At 35.3% G+C, this 18,610-nt stretch overlaps 2 long non-coding RNA genes across 2 annotated transcripts; both read right to left on the bottom strand.

The window, feature by feature from the left end:
* Positions 1-644: 644 nt before the first annotated feature.
* LOC149923239 (uncharacterized) lies at positions 645-2,196 on the bottom strand. The gene is made up of 3 exons (XR_016477218.1): positions 2,091-2,196; positions 970-1,141; positions 645-833 (listed from the first exon to the last, which is right to left on the bottom strand). It is a non-coding gene; the product is annotated as an uncharacterized LOC149923239 (long non-coding RNA).
* Positions 2,197-2,611: 415 nt separating this feature from the next.
* Positions 2,612-10,788, bottom strand: LOC149923238 (uncharacterized). The gene is made up of 3 exons (XR_016477469.1): positions 10,738-10,788; positions 8,119-8,210; positions 2,612-2,699 (listed from the first exon to the last, which is right to left on the bottom strand). It is a non-coding gene; the product is annotated as an uncharacterized LOC149923238 (long non-coding RNA).
* Positions 10,789-18,610: the final 7,822 nt, after the last annotated feature.

Below are 18,610 nucleotides of genomic sequence, written 5' to 3'. Positions count from 1 at the left end.
TTATGGTATTTTAAGTGAAATATCCAATTTTAAGATTTTGGGTTGATAATAAATTCAATTTTCACAATAAGAACTTAAGAGTTGCCAAATATGTGAAACCAACAATGACAACATACATGTACCAGAATAAATGGAAATTTTTGGGAAAATTTAAGTTAATTTAATTAATATTTGGGGAGCAAAGGTTTCAAAAAATTATATTTAAAATTCATTTAATAAGTTATCTTTTTAAGATGGTCGAATGGTTTGGAACTTGAATATAAGTGCGGCAAAGACCAAAGGGTGGAAGCCTCAGCCGTGGTCCAGCCTCAGTACTTCTCCTAGTACACCAGAGAGCTGCGGGTGGAACACTTCTACAGGCGCTGGTAGGCCAAAAATAGAACAATGGAAGAATTGAGAATTGGATGCCTCAGCCGTGGTCCAGCCTCGGTACTTTTCCTAGTCTAAAAATAGACCAATGGAAGAATTAGAAGCGCATCTTCCAAATGCTGTTTCGGGCGATTGGATAAAGATGCGCTTCTAATTATGCCATTGGTCTATTTCTGGCCTACCAGCGCCTGTAGAAGTGTTCGACCCGCAGCACTCTGGTGTACTAGGAGAAGTACCGAGGCTGGACCACGGCTGAAGCTGCCACCCTGTATATTTGTGTTTAGTAATCTATCCAACTTTAGTTATATTTAAAACACATAAGACCACATGACAGTTCTTTAGTTCATCACATTGAGACACTTCGGATTTAAAAAGATGCTTCAACGTAAGCCAACAGTTCTTTCGTAACTGAGAGCTATGTGGGATTGCTTTAAAGTGCTCTGGGAGAAAGTTCCAGTCGCGAACTGAAGAGGGAATTAAAAATGATGTACGACAAAATCACAAAAAATGTCATATTAAAACTATAGGAAAATTTAAAGAAAAAGAGCACAAGATAATTGAAGGGTAGAAGTTCAACTTTAGCTATATAAAAAGTTGTACTTAGTATTGCTTGTTGCTGGTTTAAGTTTATCCTTGGGTTGCGCGTTAAATATGAAAGGACCATTATGCACAGGAAAATGTGTTGTATCTAATGATGGACTAACTGTGGCACATGTTGACACTGATGAATTGGCACAATAAATTGAATTTTTGCTTTTTTCGTGATCAATATCTGAAAAACATTCAGTCATACAACACAAACCAGCATAAAATTATACCTCATTCATATCATATATCTCACAAGACACTTACCAAAATGAAAATAATTGAGTGGCATCTTACGCTTATTTATTTTTAATTTTAACTTTAAGTGTATGTTGGAAGGCGGGGAAGTAATGCCAAGAAATAACATACTTATAGTATAAATTAATTTAATTTTCAGTTACCTGCGTGTGCTTGAAAAATAGGGCTGAACAAATTTCAATTGGTCCTTGGCTATTAAAAATTATGGAGGAGGATATTTTAACTCAAGATTTTCCAATGATACCATCATCCATTAAATTCGACATCAAATTTTAAATAAGGGGACAAAGGTAAAGTTTAACCGCTTATCTGTCTTGCCCTACAAGTTCCACATGTTACAAATCTTGTTATGATCAACTAATCCTATAGATGGATGTTTCACTCATAATCTAGATTTTTCCAACCAAACCCCAACGAGACATCATAAGTTTGTTATTATGTTCCATATAAGTCAGTCCCCTACCTTACACATGTTACATTTTTACTGAGATCCATTTCTAAAAGCACAATTATTGTCTTGTGAACTTCATACACCTTAAACCTTTTACTCATAGTCGGCGTGCGCAGGAAGCCACGCAGAGGCGAAGGACCAGCAAGTTATATTTGGTTGTTAAAGCTAAATTATCTTCTTACTAGAGGCGCTTATAATTTTCGGCTTACATCATTCCACACCGCTATTGTGGTATATAATTAAAAGACTTGAGCAGTTATGTACTGCTACCGGGTCATAACTGGTCCAAGAGCTGGTTCCTTTTAATCCCAGATTAACTTGCAAGGCGACTTTGAGAACTAAGTGAATACCTTTAGCAATACATGACGGGGCTCTTAGCAGCAACAAACATTATGTGAACCTTTAAATTTAAAAGAAAAATAAATACCAAAATATTCTTCAATATTTTCATCCTGAGGCAAATCATTAAAGTCTAAAAACTGTGGACAATCAAAATCTAAATTCCAAGTTTTATCCATAACCAATTGATCATTTGTTTTATCTGAAATAAAAATTACAAAAATATACAAAATCACCAGAGCAAAATCACACACCTTGAAAATAGTAAATATCTTCAAATTTGGCTCAAAATATGGGGGATGCAAAATTTTAAAGGAAACAATATGCGGTTAAACATTGGTCAGGAATTTTGTGAAAAAGGGGCAAAGAAAGAAGGGGGCAGAGATTCGCTAAACACCTAAAAAAATATATTTTTGATGTTCTCGCTATTTCCTACAATAGAGCCATACGAATAATGTTTTTCCGATATTTTTTCATAGAAAATTTACGATGCAAGAAATTAATAAGCGTGAAAAATTTTGGTCGTAAACAAATAGTTATTTCGATATAATTTTTCAAATATTATCGGAGAAAGCTGGTTTTCAAGGGAACTTGGAACGTTTTTGATACTTACGCGTGTCCGTTTGTATCAGAAATACATCGACTTTCGCGTTTGATGCCATCTCGGACAGGGCTTTTCTTCAAAATTGCAGTTGTTCTGTACAAAAAAGTATATATTAAATAAATTTCTAATTTGGACTGATTTTTTAAGCCTTGAAAACATTGATTTACGATTCCAGTTCATTGGAATATAAATTAAGGTAAAAAATTAAATAAAATTAATTTAAATGAGATAGCCCTGAAAAGTCATTACTTAAGACTTTGAGCCACTAGCAAATTTTTTGTATGGGAAACCTTAAATTTTTTTAAATAAAAATAGGAAATTCAGTGTCTTTTTAAAGGAAATTATAGGAGTAATTTACGCTCCATCTAAGAAATTATAGGACCGTTCAGGTAAATTAACAGAACATTATAGGAATAATTTTAATAAAGATAAAACAAATGTTTTTGAAGCAAATTTGGTTTAATAGTAATATTATAGTTAATATGAAAACATCACAGACTTTGTGACTAGATATTGAAGTTTGAGACAAATTTTAGGAGTGTAAAAGGTCCTAAGAACGTTTCCCTAAATTGTACCGCCTCTGAGTAAAATTCGGCCTCCAAAACGTTGATAAACGCGCAAATGTGCAGTTTCTATGATTACTCGGACCCAATTGTTTCCTTTTACTAACCATTTGGTTTTTTGTCGAACAAGATACGAAAACGATCACAAGTATTAAAAGTTCATTTATAATTATTATTATATTATTCGTGAGAAATAAACCATAACAAGGTGTTTCATAGTGAACACGTCAATTAAAAGAAAGGTACTCTTTGAATTTCGTACAAATTCAAGTGAATTACCAAATGATCACCTGGTTCACAGGAAAATCATTCCAGAACCCGTTCGAAGATTCGAGGCGTATTACGAATTCGTGAGAAAAAACTATGGTTGCGCTCCCTGACGGCGGTGGGTGGAACTACTCGTCGGAGGTCCAATTTAATGCGCTGTTGAAGCTAGCAAGTTAGAAATTTAGGCAGACGCTTGACGTAATTAGACATCTTATACCGTTCGGCCCCGATGCGTCATTTAGACCCGTTTCGGTCGCGAATAGTTTCACAGTGACAGTAATGCGTTGTCGTAGGTAGTGTTTCGGATTGTGTCGCCGGCGTCAGTTATACGTTGACGTAGATCTTCAACGTCTCGAGCTTCAGTCTTGTATAATAAGTCTTTGATATGGCCCCATACATATCAAGAGATCCGGCTGGCCATGCAACAGTTCCACCTCGACCCCTGAGGAAACCCGGCATCAAGATGAGCTCTAACCGAAATGCTTAAATGAGAGGGTGCTATACGTCATGCATAAACCACATTCGTTACTGCTAGCGGTTGGTTTTCAAGTAGCTCTGGTAAAGGGTCTTTTACAAAGGTTAAGTACGATTCATCAGTTAGTCTTAGTGGGAGAAAAATAGGTTCAATTAAATGGTCCCCAACAATCCTGCACCAGACATTGAGATTAAATTGCACTTGATGTAGCCTAACGATAGTCGCGTGTGGATTTTCTTGCTTCCACTCGTGACGATTTTGTAAATTGAAGATTCCGTCACGGGAAAAATTAGCCCCATCAGAAACTAGGAGCATACTTTACCAACTGACGTCGTTAGTCTGCTCCTGAAAAAATTGACAAAATTCGACTCGTCTTGGATATTCGGCCTCATTGTATAATTGAGCCATTTGTAAATGGAATGGCTGGTACTGGTGTCCTCGAAAGATACGCCAGACAAGTATATGGTCGACTCGCAATTGATGTCCAACTTGCCTCGAACTTATCGTAGGGTCATCCTCGAAGATAGTAAGTACTTGTTCCTCCACGTCTTATAGAACGTTTCCTTCAGCAGTAGTAGATGTCTAGGTTGTATTTTTCCAATTTCTCTTAAGCGTTTGTCAACCGCCGTGAACGTTTGTGGATTTGGAAACCGTCTTTGAAGAAAGTGCTCATTATACACCGCATTTCCCTGAGCGAATCCATTCGTAAGATGCATATCGGCATATTCTGCATTCGTGAAGTTAGTCCTAGCATAGCAGGCTTAAGATCCGAAATTTTGATTAAATTATTGAGGCCCCTCTATGTATTGCAAATTCGAGCCTCTTACCCGTCCAAAAGACTATAATAGACGTAGAAACACCTTGTTATTGTTAACACGTATTTCTACACCGTAGCTTACTTCTTTCATAATGACAACGTACTTTTGATACTAGTGTTGTTTTTAATCAAAAAAGATAAGAAACCAATTCTTAGTAAAGGGAAACAATTTGGTCCAATTAATAATAGAAACTGCACATTAGAACGTTTTTTGACGTTTGCAAGGGCATTTTTGACGGTCAATTTCTCGGAAGCAGTTCATTTTAGGAAAACGTTTCTTGGGACCTTTTTCACTACATTTTCACTCCTTTTTACACCCCATTCCCCGCCCACACGCTTGTAAATTTACGCCAGACTTCTCTAAAACACTATGTATTTATGTAATTTTAAATTTTCTTTTTAAACAGCAGCCAGCAATGAATTTAGTGCTTTAGTAAAAGGCTGGATGTTTGAAGCGATTTCTATCAAACTTTAAACCATATTGATATATACAATAAATATAGGAAAATTATCAAATTATTGGAAGACAATCTAAATATAGGAAACATTAGTAAATATAGGAAGTGTGGTCACCCTGATGTTTATATTTATTCTTTGGGATAATGATTAGGTAGAGACAATCCAGGTACTTCAGAGTGACGAAGAATTAACGTAACCAGCATGCTCTCCCAGCGCATCCGAAGTCAAATTTAGGGAACCAATGAGATACTGGCCCGATTTGCTTTTTTTTAGGGGAAAGCAGTTAATTTTTGAGAATGAGGAGGATCCCAAATATCGACAAAATTGGTCTCAACATAGTCAAACTATTCACCAATCTCGAACACAATATTCTGGAAATGTTCGGGCGCAGACTATTGGCTACCGAGAACCATTCTCAGATGGTTCGGGACTGTCCGAGCAGTACTAACTCAAAAGCAGGTACCATCAAGAACCCAAGGCTGAACTCTTAATTCGTCTGCCATAGATTTATAAGACGAGCTAATACGTCCTTTCGTGATGGAATTTCAGACTATTCGTGCAAAAAGTTCTGAATTGTCTGGGACGTTTTGGTATCGTCTTACCTTGGTCCGAATCAGTTATTTGGGTGGTTCCGGACTTACGAATAGTTTTCACCTATAATTTTTAAACTTACACCAACCATTACTTTTCCTACAGAGGGTAAAACCAAAAAAAAAAACTTTTGAACTGATAACCGACTAACAGATTAAATATTTTTTGATTTGAAAACTTGTACTAATCGATAAATAAGTGCTGCAGTTCACCCTGTTGGTCCAGCCTGATAAGAGACCCATGAATGGGATAATTAAGTCAAGTTTGTTACCATGATTGAGTGAAAGAAAATTCGACTGATTTCTACTTCCCCAAAGTTAGATGCTATTATCAGAAGTAACAGAAAGTCGAGCTATAGTTATAAGGTAAGAAGCGCATTGTGACAACCCCAAGTTCTTTCTGCACACAGCTGCAAGTAATTTCTTCTCTCTAAAGGTCAATAATACTATTAATCAATAATTATCAGCTAAGCCACATAGGTGTACAATTATAGTATGATGAATCAGACATTCTGATCACTAAATGCCAACAATTTTTTATTGGATGTTAGAGTATCTTATTTGGTTCAATATAAACCGGCGCTTTTGAAGAAAAAATATGAGTGTGGTTAAATTGCTCAAGGGAACATTTGCTTGAACTTTAATAAAAGGATATTTTGTTACCTTTCATGCGCCTGGTACTAGAAGACATTATTGTACGAGAGAAAAGTTGGTTTTTATCCCAACATATTAACGTTTGGTTAGGTGAAATTAGCACTTTTACACTATGATGCGTTAGATTAAAAATTATGTTTTGGGAAAATAATTAAGATTTCAACAAGAGTGGCGTTTTATTTTGAACGAAATAAGATACTGTAACGTTCAGTTAAAAAATAATTGGCATTTAGTGATTATAATACCGGATACACTGTACTATAATTCTACTGGCCTAAGTGACTTGTGAAGCCAATTACCAGTCGCCGGGTCAAAAAGGAAGGTGGTGAAAAACCATTCAAGCCCAAAGATGGGCACTATCATATCTTTTTTGAATATGATACTTTTTTGGATCGATTTAAGAAATTTTCTTTAAAATTCTATCAATTTTGATATGATTTTTCATCTACCGAAAAAAATTGAAACGAGATTAAATTTGTAGGTTAGGTGAAAATTAATTTTTGATAGTATCGAAAAACTAAGTTAAAATATTGATTTTAATTTAATATAAATTCGGCTCTCGGTCAAAAGGTCTTTTTCCTTTTCCTGCTTGCGTAAAAGGGGGGATTGGTAAACCGTTGTTTTTTGTATACGGCAGTTCGTCCATGCTTCCTCTAAAACATGTCTTTTGACGAGAGTCACGTGATTTCGCGTGCAATGGATTATTTTCGGCCAACTTTAAGGTACCTTGTAAAGATTTTTGAAAGGAACAAAATTGATCTGGTAGAAAGTACTCATTTGATTTTGATTTGATATATAGACTTAACCATTAGATAAAAATTGATAGGAATTTGATAGTGGTGTTTACTCAATTTTTGAAAGGTAAAAATCTGTTGGATAGAAAGTACTCATTTTAGATTTTCATTTGATATTTACACTTTTTGGGATATTGATAGAAAAATTGATCGTAATAGTGATAGGGGCGCTATATGAAAATTTTTAGAGGAAAGAAAATTGATAAAGAAAAGTTACTCATCTTTGATTTTAAATTGATATTTAAATGTTGTGGGGTTTTAAAAAAAAAATGATCCGGAAAGTGATAGTGGCACCATCTTAATGATTTTAAGAGGTAAAAAGATAGATAGGAAAAACAAGTGCGCATCTTTGTTCAAGCCCCAAGACTTACTATGACAGTTTATCTCAGCAAGTTTTTATTTGCCTCCCCCTCCAACACAATTGGGCATCCCATGTTGAAAATAATCAACATTGCCACAGTTATTACAGGCTGGAAGATTTCTATAAACCTGTGGTAAGTAACCATTATTATTTCCAAACCTCGGCCTGTAACGACTAAAGCTACGGAAAAATCATTTTAATATACCAAATTATTTTTTAGCAACACTCGAGTAAGCATCAACCTTAATCCAATGTTTGTTAAATTATATTTTATGTTCAATAACATTTTTGGGTTCGCCATTGTTGGTTAGGAAAAACAATTACCTTAGATTGGATCATTTTTATAATTATATTACCTGATTTTGGGGGTATAACGAACATTGATTGTAAATCAATATTTTGTTCAAAACGTAAAACACAATTTCCTTTAAAAAAAATTTAGTTTGTCGGTAAATCGGTAAAATATCAATACACATAAAACTATAGTACAATACCTTAAAACTCAAAACCAAAAAACAATATCTTAACTTACCAAAATAGAGGATCAGCGTAAGACTACTAACTTAACTGTTTATAACTGACTGACAAGACAGACGCCTATGAAAATTGGTATTTATTTGAAAGCTGAAATAAATGATAAACGAACGTACATGTCAATAATATAAAGAGGAAATTGCAAATTATTCGTTACCGCCTGAATTTTGTTATTAAACGAAGCTCTTACGTTTAAAATGAAAAAACTATTGGAATTGTAGCGTGGTGATTGACGTCATTGACGTTATTTCTCATTGGCCACTATCCCCAACATAGGTATTAGGCATTTAGGCTTGGATACAAAATGTAGATGCTACTGATTCCGTGGTCAAATTCGGAAAATCTCCAATAGACCTACGGGATTCTACTATTGAATTTTGAACGCGGGTGCTTACATGTTTTCAAAAACAAGTGCTCACGCTTATCCTTAAGAGCACGCGCTAAATTGGAATCGCTATATATTATCTAGCAAGGATAATACAAGAATCATCTAGGTAGAATAGTGGGGACTATTAAATCTACCAGATGCAGTTGGAAAAATTCCGACTCGATTATATTATCGTTCAGAAGAAAAGCCGCAACGCGGCGCTACACGTAAATTTTATTTTAATATTAAATGAACGATAACAATATAAAGTACTTAGGTTTTTATTCCAAAAATCTATTTGCAACTTAAGCCGGCTGCACACATGAATCTCGCAAGCGAATTTTGAGCGCGCGCGCATGCGCCGGTCCAAATATTAAGTTGACGCAAGAGCAAGTGAAGCGTGTACGAAACTAGAATTTATTTTCGAATTTCGCGTCGCGACGCTCGCTTCGCGATCTGTGTTTAGCCCCCTAACTCTTTAAAGAGTAAGTTGCAAATAGTTAAAGAGTAATTGTAGTATCTGTTGAACTGAGGACAACCTTTCTACTGAGAGCGATAGTCGTATCTGCTTCGTTGCAGAACACCCTCTCAGCTTATTGGGCAAAGCATAAGCGCAGTATCTGCTTCGTTGCAGAACGATCTCATGACTGGTAATGTACACAGCATATATCACGGTAATAAGCCTAGATTAGCATTATTTCGGTTAGTCTCAATTTTGTTTCGGGTAGGTTTATTTTATTTTCGGGTATGCGTAGCCGAACATTTTGTTACAAAAGTGTCATTTTTAAATTCAACTGGTTCCGGGTTTAAATAATAGTTTTGAGTACGTAATTTATAACTTTAAGGTTAATTTTTGTTCCATATTTTAGTCTATTTCCAGAAAAATTTCGGCCTTTTGGATAAGAATAAAGTATAGTATGTGCCACGTTGCAGAGCACCTTCTTGACCTACGTTTAAGAGTGAATGCCTTTTCCCACGTAATTTAGGTATCATATGAAAAGTTTGAAACAACTAGTTGCCTAAAGATACAACACTTTGATCTTAGCCAAAAGGTCGAGAAGCTTTTGTATATAATTGAACGGCGCCACAAACCATTTACCTAACCTAACCTCAACTAGAACTTTAGCCTATACTTTGCGCAAAAGGTAAGATCTCCATAAATAACCTTATCAAAACGCTAAATATCGGGGCCTAACGGCGCCGCACGTTCGCTATGCTCTCGTTCTGGGGGCGCAAGATTCCACCCCAACCCCATTCTTGCTAATCAATCATGGCCGTCTACAATGCGACGTAGAGGACAGAACTTAGCCATATCGTATCGAGTATTGTCCAACCCAATATTAACCCAACCCAACCTAACCCATACCTTTATCACTTAAATTATGCCTTTACACTAAAAAAAACGTAATTTGTTCCCTAAAACCGGCTTAATTTTATCCCACCTAAATCCCCTATTTTTAACCCTTGTCCCACCACTTAGGTTGGATAAAAAGACATGTATCTAGTAAAATGTTTCTTCTTAGTAAATATCCTTAATTTATCACTAAAAACGAATAGATTTTTCCTAATTTCTCAAATTTTATTTAAATTTGTGTATAATATCATGTAACTGATGATTTGCGCCCATATATTCACTACTCTGATTTTATTTACTTTGCGTATAAAACTACAGTAGGGAATATATATGTATCTTCTCCACCCAAATCCCTCATTTTTAACCTTGTCCCGCTTAGATGGTAGGATAAATTAACTTTTCTCTAATAAAATATCCCTAATTTATCCCTTAAAACAAATAGATTTTTCTCATTACTCTAATTTTATTCAGTCTGTGTAAAACATCATGGTGCTATACACAGTAAATAAAATTTGAGTAATAAATATTTCCCACGCAAATCCCCTAATTTTAACCCTGGTCCCGCTTAGATGGTAGTTAAAAAACCGTTGAAAAACTAAAGTCCTAAAATAGTCCAAAAGTATTATTACTACCGTCGTGTACCCTACGATATCAAAATGTATTAATACAACCAAAATTGCGCTTAATAATCTACTGATATTGGAGAATATAACGGAATTTTTGAAGTTGGAAATATAACTTAAATTTTATTTCTAAATAACTACGAATCGGAAAGCAACGAAACTTTATATTGGGTTACTTTATACCTAAGCGCTTTGTTTAATAATTAAAGCAGTAACGAATAATTCGCAATAATCAATAATTAACAACTTAAATAATTTAAACTTTAATATCACCTCGTTGAACGCTGACAGTTTCAGACAGATACTAAAACGGCGCGGCGACCTCTCTCCTTTGCTTGGTATCCAAAACTAATAAGGTGGCTTATATTACATCCCATGTTGCGCACGACGTCCTTAAGCTATGCCAGACTTGTAAATAGCGGCAGTCCACGTGTCGAAAACCCCTTAAAATATTACGCGATTCCTAAAAAAATGTCTTGAGAAGTGGGTCAAGAGTCCACTCCCACAAATTATATTATTAGCTGTGTAAAAAGAGAGAACATTTAGAGAATTAAAAAAAAATGATATTTATCTTTGAGTCACTATTGAAACTCTCTGAATATTAGTCAGACTCCCCATGGAGCTAGAGCTCCCTTGTCTACTCTCTTCTTCTCATCCTTTGGCTCTTTTATCTCTCTTTCTCACTTTATTTATTCTTTAACTCTTTGTATTGAATTGGTTGTAGCACGGATAGTAGATTTTAGGGGATCGGTAAAAAGCCTGATTTTTAGCCCCCGTAAACCAATCACACTAAGGGAGTCGTCCAAGGTTATTTGAAAAAAAAAAAAACAAGTATCGCTAAGAGTGGACGATACTGTTCGAAAAAAGAAAAAAGATAAACACGAAGTACATTATTACGCCAAAAGGTATTTTTTCACGTTTTTATAGATTAAATATGATATACTAAATATCAGTTGATAGTTTTTATTGAATTAAAAAAACAAAATTAAAAATTACTAAAATATAAAGAGCCAAAAATTACGTAACAATATCAACCGCATTAGATTGCCATTTTGTAATTTTAAGATCACGTGGTACAAACGACCTTGCAAGACTCCCTCGGAGTCTCTCGAGCTGATTGATACGCGGGGAGAAATAAAATGCACTGTGGAAGGGTATCGAAAACCTGTCCTCTTAATTTACTGTCCATGGTTGTAGAGGCGGTGAAAAGTTTTCCTTTTGAGTGTTGGCACAATTTTTGTGAGCCAGTGTTTTATAAATTAATAAAGTTAGAAATAAAAGAAAGAGCAGTGCTTCCAGAAATTCGGAGTCGATGAAATAAAATTTCGTATACCAAAGATGAAGTTACTCATGCCCGACTACGAACAGAGTTTGATGCCAGAATGGCACGCGTTTAAAAATACTGCTGAACATTCATTTCCAGAGAACGCTAAAATATCAAGCGAAAAAATCTTGACACTTTAATAACGAGCAATATCTAGTTTTCGTTTGCAGCCAACAATCAAAAGAAAACTTAGTTAGCGTTAAGTCGCGAATTCTTACAATATGTCTGTCAACGTCACTTTACACAAAGTCTCTAACGTCTCATGGCAGAGCTTTATTTGTTTATTTTTCGCAAAATTGATTTACACGAGCTGTAGAAAATCCAAAATTATCTTGGTTACTCTAGCACGTGCTCGTAGACTTATAAGGAAAGAAACAGTGGCCACGGCCGTTACTATAATTTCTGAAGCCCCAAGAACAATATAACTATAAGGGCCCTCCCAACCCTATCCGGGGCCCTTTTTGGCCGGACCCCCAAGCATTGCTTGGGCTGGTGGTGTCTAGTTACAGCCCTGACCGTGACGTTAAAGATACATTAACATCTCACTCTCAGAAGGCCACATTTCTTTAAGAAAGCGGCACAGACCGGAAATTTATGTCTTCTTATTAAAGCGAATATAACCTCCCAACAAACAACTAAGCAACTGCCGAAAAGCTATTCGCGACCGAAAACTATCACTACGCCCCCGAATACTATCACTACGCCCCTTTGGTTCGCCATTAAAACTTAGATAGGTAGCGGCTAAAGCAGATAATATTAGTTTTTCCTCATCGTTATTCGTAAATTTTACTCAAACTAATGAAACTTGCATTTTAATATAATTTTGGCATCGTTTGCTTATTTTTTGATTATTTTATTTAAGAAAAAATTTCTTAACCCCTTTTTAATTTGTCTTTAGCAGACGCTAGATCATAGGCGCAACCAGGGAGAATCTAGCGCCGTTATTCCACCTATGCTCGTTTCGGTCCTGAATATACCCCTGTAGCGCAAAGAGTCGATTTATTTTTGGCCCTAATCCAAATGCCGACTCTAAAAATCTTAAAAGGTTTTGCGTATATATACAGGGTCTTTTTTTTTGCTCGGAAAAGTGTTTTTTTTTCAAAAACTATTTATAGTACCGATTTCAAATTTGGAAGGTCAATTCTCTATACCGGGGGACATCAGTTTGAGAAATTTGAGCGTTTTCGGTAATGTTTTTCACCAATTTTGAAAAATTATTTTTCGACCACTAGGTGCGAGATAAAAAATTTCTATTATAAAGTTGTAGGCCGTCATCGAAAACCCTTAAAAATTGTTCACTCGACGAAAAACAATTTATTTATCAGTGAAAATTCGAGCTTGAAAAATTTACAAGTTGGTGAAGCCAAATTACGATTGTTTGAAACGATAATTGAAACCGAATTACCTAATCCAGTTGAAACTTTGGTTAAAAAAACGACCGGATTTAAAAAACACGAGGCTATAGGTCAATCCTAAACATGCATTGGGTATTTAAAGGAAAACTTTGGGAGATTATTATCAGTGTTTGATAATATTTCGAACAATGCCTCGTTATTCAGTAGCTGAGCGTACCGAGATAGTTGCCATTTACTATGGAGAAGCAGCGCAAAACCTTAGAAGAGTGACTGAAATCTTCGCAGAAAGACATCCAAATGAAGCACCATCTGTAAATACAGTAAGACGAGCAATTCACGATTTCAATCAATTTGGTAACTTGCAACCTAGGTTTCGCGGATTGGGTCAACCGGATTTAGACTTCGAGAACAATGTACTCGCGTACTTTGTGGCATATGCTCGTCACAGTTGCGCTAACGCCGCTGCTGATTTGGGTTGTTCTGCAAATCGTGTGTGGAAAATTCTTCGTAAGAATCGCTATCACCCATACAGAGCTACGCTCCACCAAGGACTAATTGATGGAGACCATCAAAGACGTTATGAATTTAGCAACTGGTTACTAAATGCTGTCCAAGAAGATAGACAATTTTTGCGCCATGTTTTGTTCTCCGACGAAGCGTCATTTTCTAGAGATGGGCCCTTTAATCATCAAAACAGCCATCTTTGGTCTGACATCAACCCACATTGGGGTTTTGAATATCATCACCAGGTTCAATTTGAACGGGTCAATGTTTGGGTTGGACTTGTTGGAAACCGTTTGATTGGTCCCTTTTTCCTGCCGACGAACCTCAACGGCCAAAGGTATTTACATTTTCTACAGAACGAACTAAGTGACGCAATCGACGACCTTCCATTGGCTGAAAGACGTCAGTTGTGGTTTCAGCAAGATGGCGCCCCTCCGCATTTTTCCCGGCAAGTAACTGAGCACCTCAACAACGAGTTTCCTGAAAGGTGGATAGGGAGAAATGGTCCAGTGCATTGGCCAGCAAGGTCACCTGACCTAACACCGCTGGATTATTTTCTCTGGGGATTCGTTAAAGCAAAGGTATACGCCACGCCCATTGAAACTAGGGAGGAACTCATTAGACGAATAATCAGTGCTTGCCGAGACGTCACACCAGAAATGGTAGAGAAAGCGTTTGAGAACTTAATTGTCCGCGCACAAACCTGTGTTGCAGCCAATGGTGATATTATTGAAAATGATTTGTAAAAATTTATGTGAATAAAATATCTGCATTTAAAAACCAAACGTGTACATTTTTTCAAGTGTGAAAACTCTACTACGTTTGTATTAGACTTGTTCCCTTTTCAATTATCGTTTCAAACAATCGTAATTTGTAGAAATTATGTTTAATTCAGAGAAAACGGCATGGTATTAGAAGATAAAACTTATTTTATACAAGACGTTTCGAGCCGAGGCTCTTCTTCAGTCGTTCGTTAGTTTTAATTTGATTTAAAATTTTACCACGCGCCATATTCAAGTTCTAATATCACGCGAGCAGAAGGTCAGCGTGTTAAAAAATAAACAAAAGTTTTACTGATTTTAACAATTTACGTGTGTAATAGAATCAATGTAACCGATAAATCCAAAGTATATGTAAGTCAGTGTGAATTATTAAAATATAAATATAAAATAAAATAAAATTTTAAATCACAATATTACCCCAATTAGTTACTTCTTGACATCCTTTATCTAAATTTAAATTACCTAGTTTACGAATATACAATCCTTCATAGAATTTTCTTTTGTACCAATTGGTTTCCCGTTTTAAAATTTTGTAATCATCCCATTTAATAGAGTGGTTTAACGTAGACCAAATATGTTTTGAAATTCCGTTATTCATATCGCCCTTAGCCACGCAGGATTTATGTTCACGTATCCTGTCTAAAATGGAACGTTTTGTTTCACCAATATACGTTTTTCCACATGAGCAAGGGATTTCATAAATAACGCCTCGAATGGCGGAATCTTCTATTTTAGGTTTTAAATGAGAAATTTGATTTTTTAGTATATTAGTGGTTTTTGATACTAAGTTTATTTTATAATTTTTCAAAATACGTTTAAGTTTCTCTGTGGTTTTAGGTATATAGGGTAAAACTAAAACCTCCTCTTTAGGTTTACTTTTCATATCAGAAGGCATGCTGATTAAGTTTCTGTCAAATATGGTTTCTATAAGTGTTTTTGGATAATCTGATTCAATTAACTGATTTTTAATTTTTAATTTATCCGCAATTGGGTTATCAGATATGGATTCAATATGGTGTTTTAAACCTTTTACGACTGATGTTTTTACATGGTTGGGGTGGTTTGAATTAAAGTTTAAAAAGGTTTTTGAATGAGTAGGCTTTTGGAATAATGAAAAGGTTAGTTTACCATTAACATTTTTAATAAATAGGTCTAAAAAAGGAATTTCGTGGTTAACTTCTAGTTCAAGAGTGAAGTGAATAGAGTTATGTAAATTATTTAAATCATTGTGAAAAGTCGTTAATGAATCCAAGTCTCCCTTCCATACAAAAAATATATCATCCATAAAACGAAGCCAGCAAGCCAAATGATTTTTGTCCATGTCCGACCCAAAAATGGTATCCTCTAGATTTTCCACGAAGAGATTTGCTATAACCGGTGATAATGGATTCCCCATTGCTAGGCCGTCTTTTTGTTTATAAATTTGGGAATTAAAGTCAAAATTTATGAAATCCCTTGCTCATGTGGAAAAACGTATATTGGTGAAACAAAACGTTCCATTTTAGACAGGATACGTGAACATAAATCCTGCGTGGCTAAGGGCGATATGAATAACGGAATTTCAAAACATATTTGGTCTACGTTAAACCACTCTATTAAATGGGATGATTACAAAATTTTAAAACGGGAAACCAATTGGTACAAAAGAAAATTCTATGAAGGATTGTATATTCGTAAACTAGGTAATTTAAATTTAGATAAAGGATGTCAAGAAGTAACTAATTGGGGTAATATTGTGATTTAAAATTTTATTTTATTTTATATTTATATTTTAATAATTCACACTGACTTACATATACTTTGGATTTATCGGTTACATTGATTCTATTACACACGTAAATTGTTAAAATCAGTAAAACTTTTGTTTATTTTTTAACACGCTGACCTTCTGCTCGCGTGATATTAGAACTTGAATATGGCGCGTGGTAAAATTTTAAATCAAATTAAAACTAACGAACGACTGAAGAAGAGCCTCGGCTCGAAACGTCTTGTATAAAATAAGTTTTATCTTCTAATACCATGCCGTTTTCTCTGAATTAAACATAATTTCTACTAATATTCACCATGGTAAATAATAAGTTTAATATAATCGTAATTTGGCTTCACCAACTTGTAAATTTTTCAAGCTCGAATTTTCACTGATAAATAAGGGGTTTTTCGTCGAGTGAACAATTTTTAAGGGTTTTCGATGACGGCCTACAACTTTATAATAGAAATTTTTTATCTCGCACCTAGTGGTCGAAAAATAATTTTTCAAAATTTGTGAAAAACATTACCGAAAACGCTCAAATTTCTCAAACTGATGTCCCCCGGTATTGAGAATTGACCTTCCAAATTTGAAATCGGTACTATAAATAGTTTTTGAAAAAAAACACTTTTCCGAGCAAAAAAAAAGACCCTGTATTGGCGACTCAAAACAGACCTAACAATCTTAATTTGTAAGAGTAACGAAAGTCAAATAGAAAATAAGAATTTGCGACTCAATAATAATAATTCAATATCAAGTAATACATAAATAACAAATGAAACAGTGAATTTTAAACAGAGGGCTGGGTCATTCAACGTCAAATCGACAACTCATGCCACCATGGGTTGGCTGATTCGAATGAAATTAAAGGCTCATTCACACTATCCAACTTTAGTCAGCTGTCAAACTGCCCGATTTTTGTCTGACCGACAAGTCCGGTAATGTGAATGCTTCAGCTGATAAGATTTTTTGTCGGGGAAGCTTCCGACTTTGAATCGCGAAGAGAGGCGATTCAAATCAGGCAGACTAGCTAGTCAGGTGGCAGCAGCCAATAGAAACCGAGAAAAAGTGACGTCAATGCGATCACGTGTGAAATCGCAGTGAGCGGACGACGTTAAATTTAGGCTTTTTTTATATAAACTTTTCGACATATTGATCCTTGTGTGGAGAAATTTTGATAGTAAAAGAAACCGTAAGTTTTATAACTATTTGTTTCCCTTTTTAATTATAACAGAATTAATCTAATTGTGAAATGTTTCATTGCCAAGGAATACTGAAAAGCATATTGAAGCCTGCGTGTGTTTAGCTAGGCTTGAGACAATAATGCCTCCTATACAAAAAGAGCCTGTATCAAAACAATACCTAATGAAGCAATTTTATTTTCTTCATCAGACTCCATATTTTCTATCACTCAAAACAATAAATTTGACCAGCCACACTATTGAGCCAAAGCCAACATTTCCAAGTAAGAAAAACAACAGACAGCTTCTACCTAAATTTCCTTTCTCTGATTGGTTAATGATATATAAACGACCTCATGCGTCTAACGTTCGAACTAAGCTACCCGACAAAACGCATCCAACACCAAGCTGACGAGTTGGATAGTACGAACTAGTCAGACAGACATTGTCAGGTGACTAAAGTTGGATAGTGTGAATGCGGCTTTAAACTAGGGACAAAATCACGGAGAAATTAAAATTTTGGTGAAATCAATGCAGCGGTTGCGTAACTTAAGCCCTTCGAAAATAAGACACTCAAATATTTTGAAAAATATATTGAAAAATAGTTCAATGAATACAATACTGATTTGGAAAAAATTATATTAGTAAGTTATAACTTCGTGATTTTTAATCAACGGTGGTCATTTTTGATGGCCAATTTCGATATGAGGGCAAACTTCATTTTCGATTTTAGATATTCATAAAAATCAGCTTTAATTTGATTTCTAATACCATTTGTCTAAACTATTTCTAATAGGCGAAATTTTAGGTAAAAAGTTAGAACAATCAAGACGCGGTGCAGGGATTTCATTGGGAAAAATCCCAAAGTACCCTACACTCGTTTGTTGTTTACTGCAAAATTGGAGAAGCTACCCATTCTTTCAGTTATTGCGCTGTTAGTGACGAAATGGGGGGGGGTGTGTGTGTGTGTGTGTGTGTGTGTGTGTGTGTGTGTGTGTGTGTGTGTGTGTGTGTGTGCGTGTGTGCGTGTGTGTGTGTGTGTGTGTGTGTGTGTGTGTGTGTGTGTGTGTGTGTGTGTGTGTGTGTGTGTGTGTGTGTATGAAAGATATTAGAAAAATATTAAAAATTAAATTGTTTTCAACTTTCTATCATTCATAGTTTTTGAGATAATCGCAAATAAGTGCCAAAATCCCAACGGCACTGTGTACGGATAAAAAGTTATATTTACTAATGAAGGATTAAGACAATAACTA

Source organism: Leiobunum rupestre, chromosome 11 (genome assembly GCF_980474605.1).
Source record: "Leiobunum rupestre chromosome 11, qqLeiRupe1.1.hap1, whole genome shotgun sequence".
Classification (NCBI taxonomy): Eukaryota; Metazoa; Arthropoda; class Arachnida; order Opiliones; family Sclerosomatidae; genus Leiobunum; species Leiobunum rupestre.
This window is presented reverse-complemented; position numbering and strand designations above follow the sequence as displayed.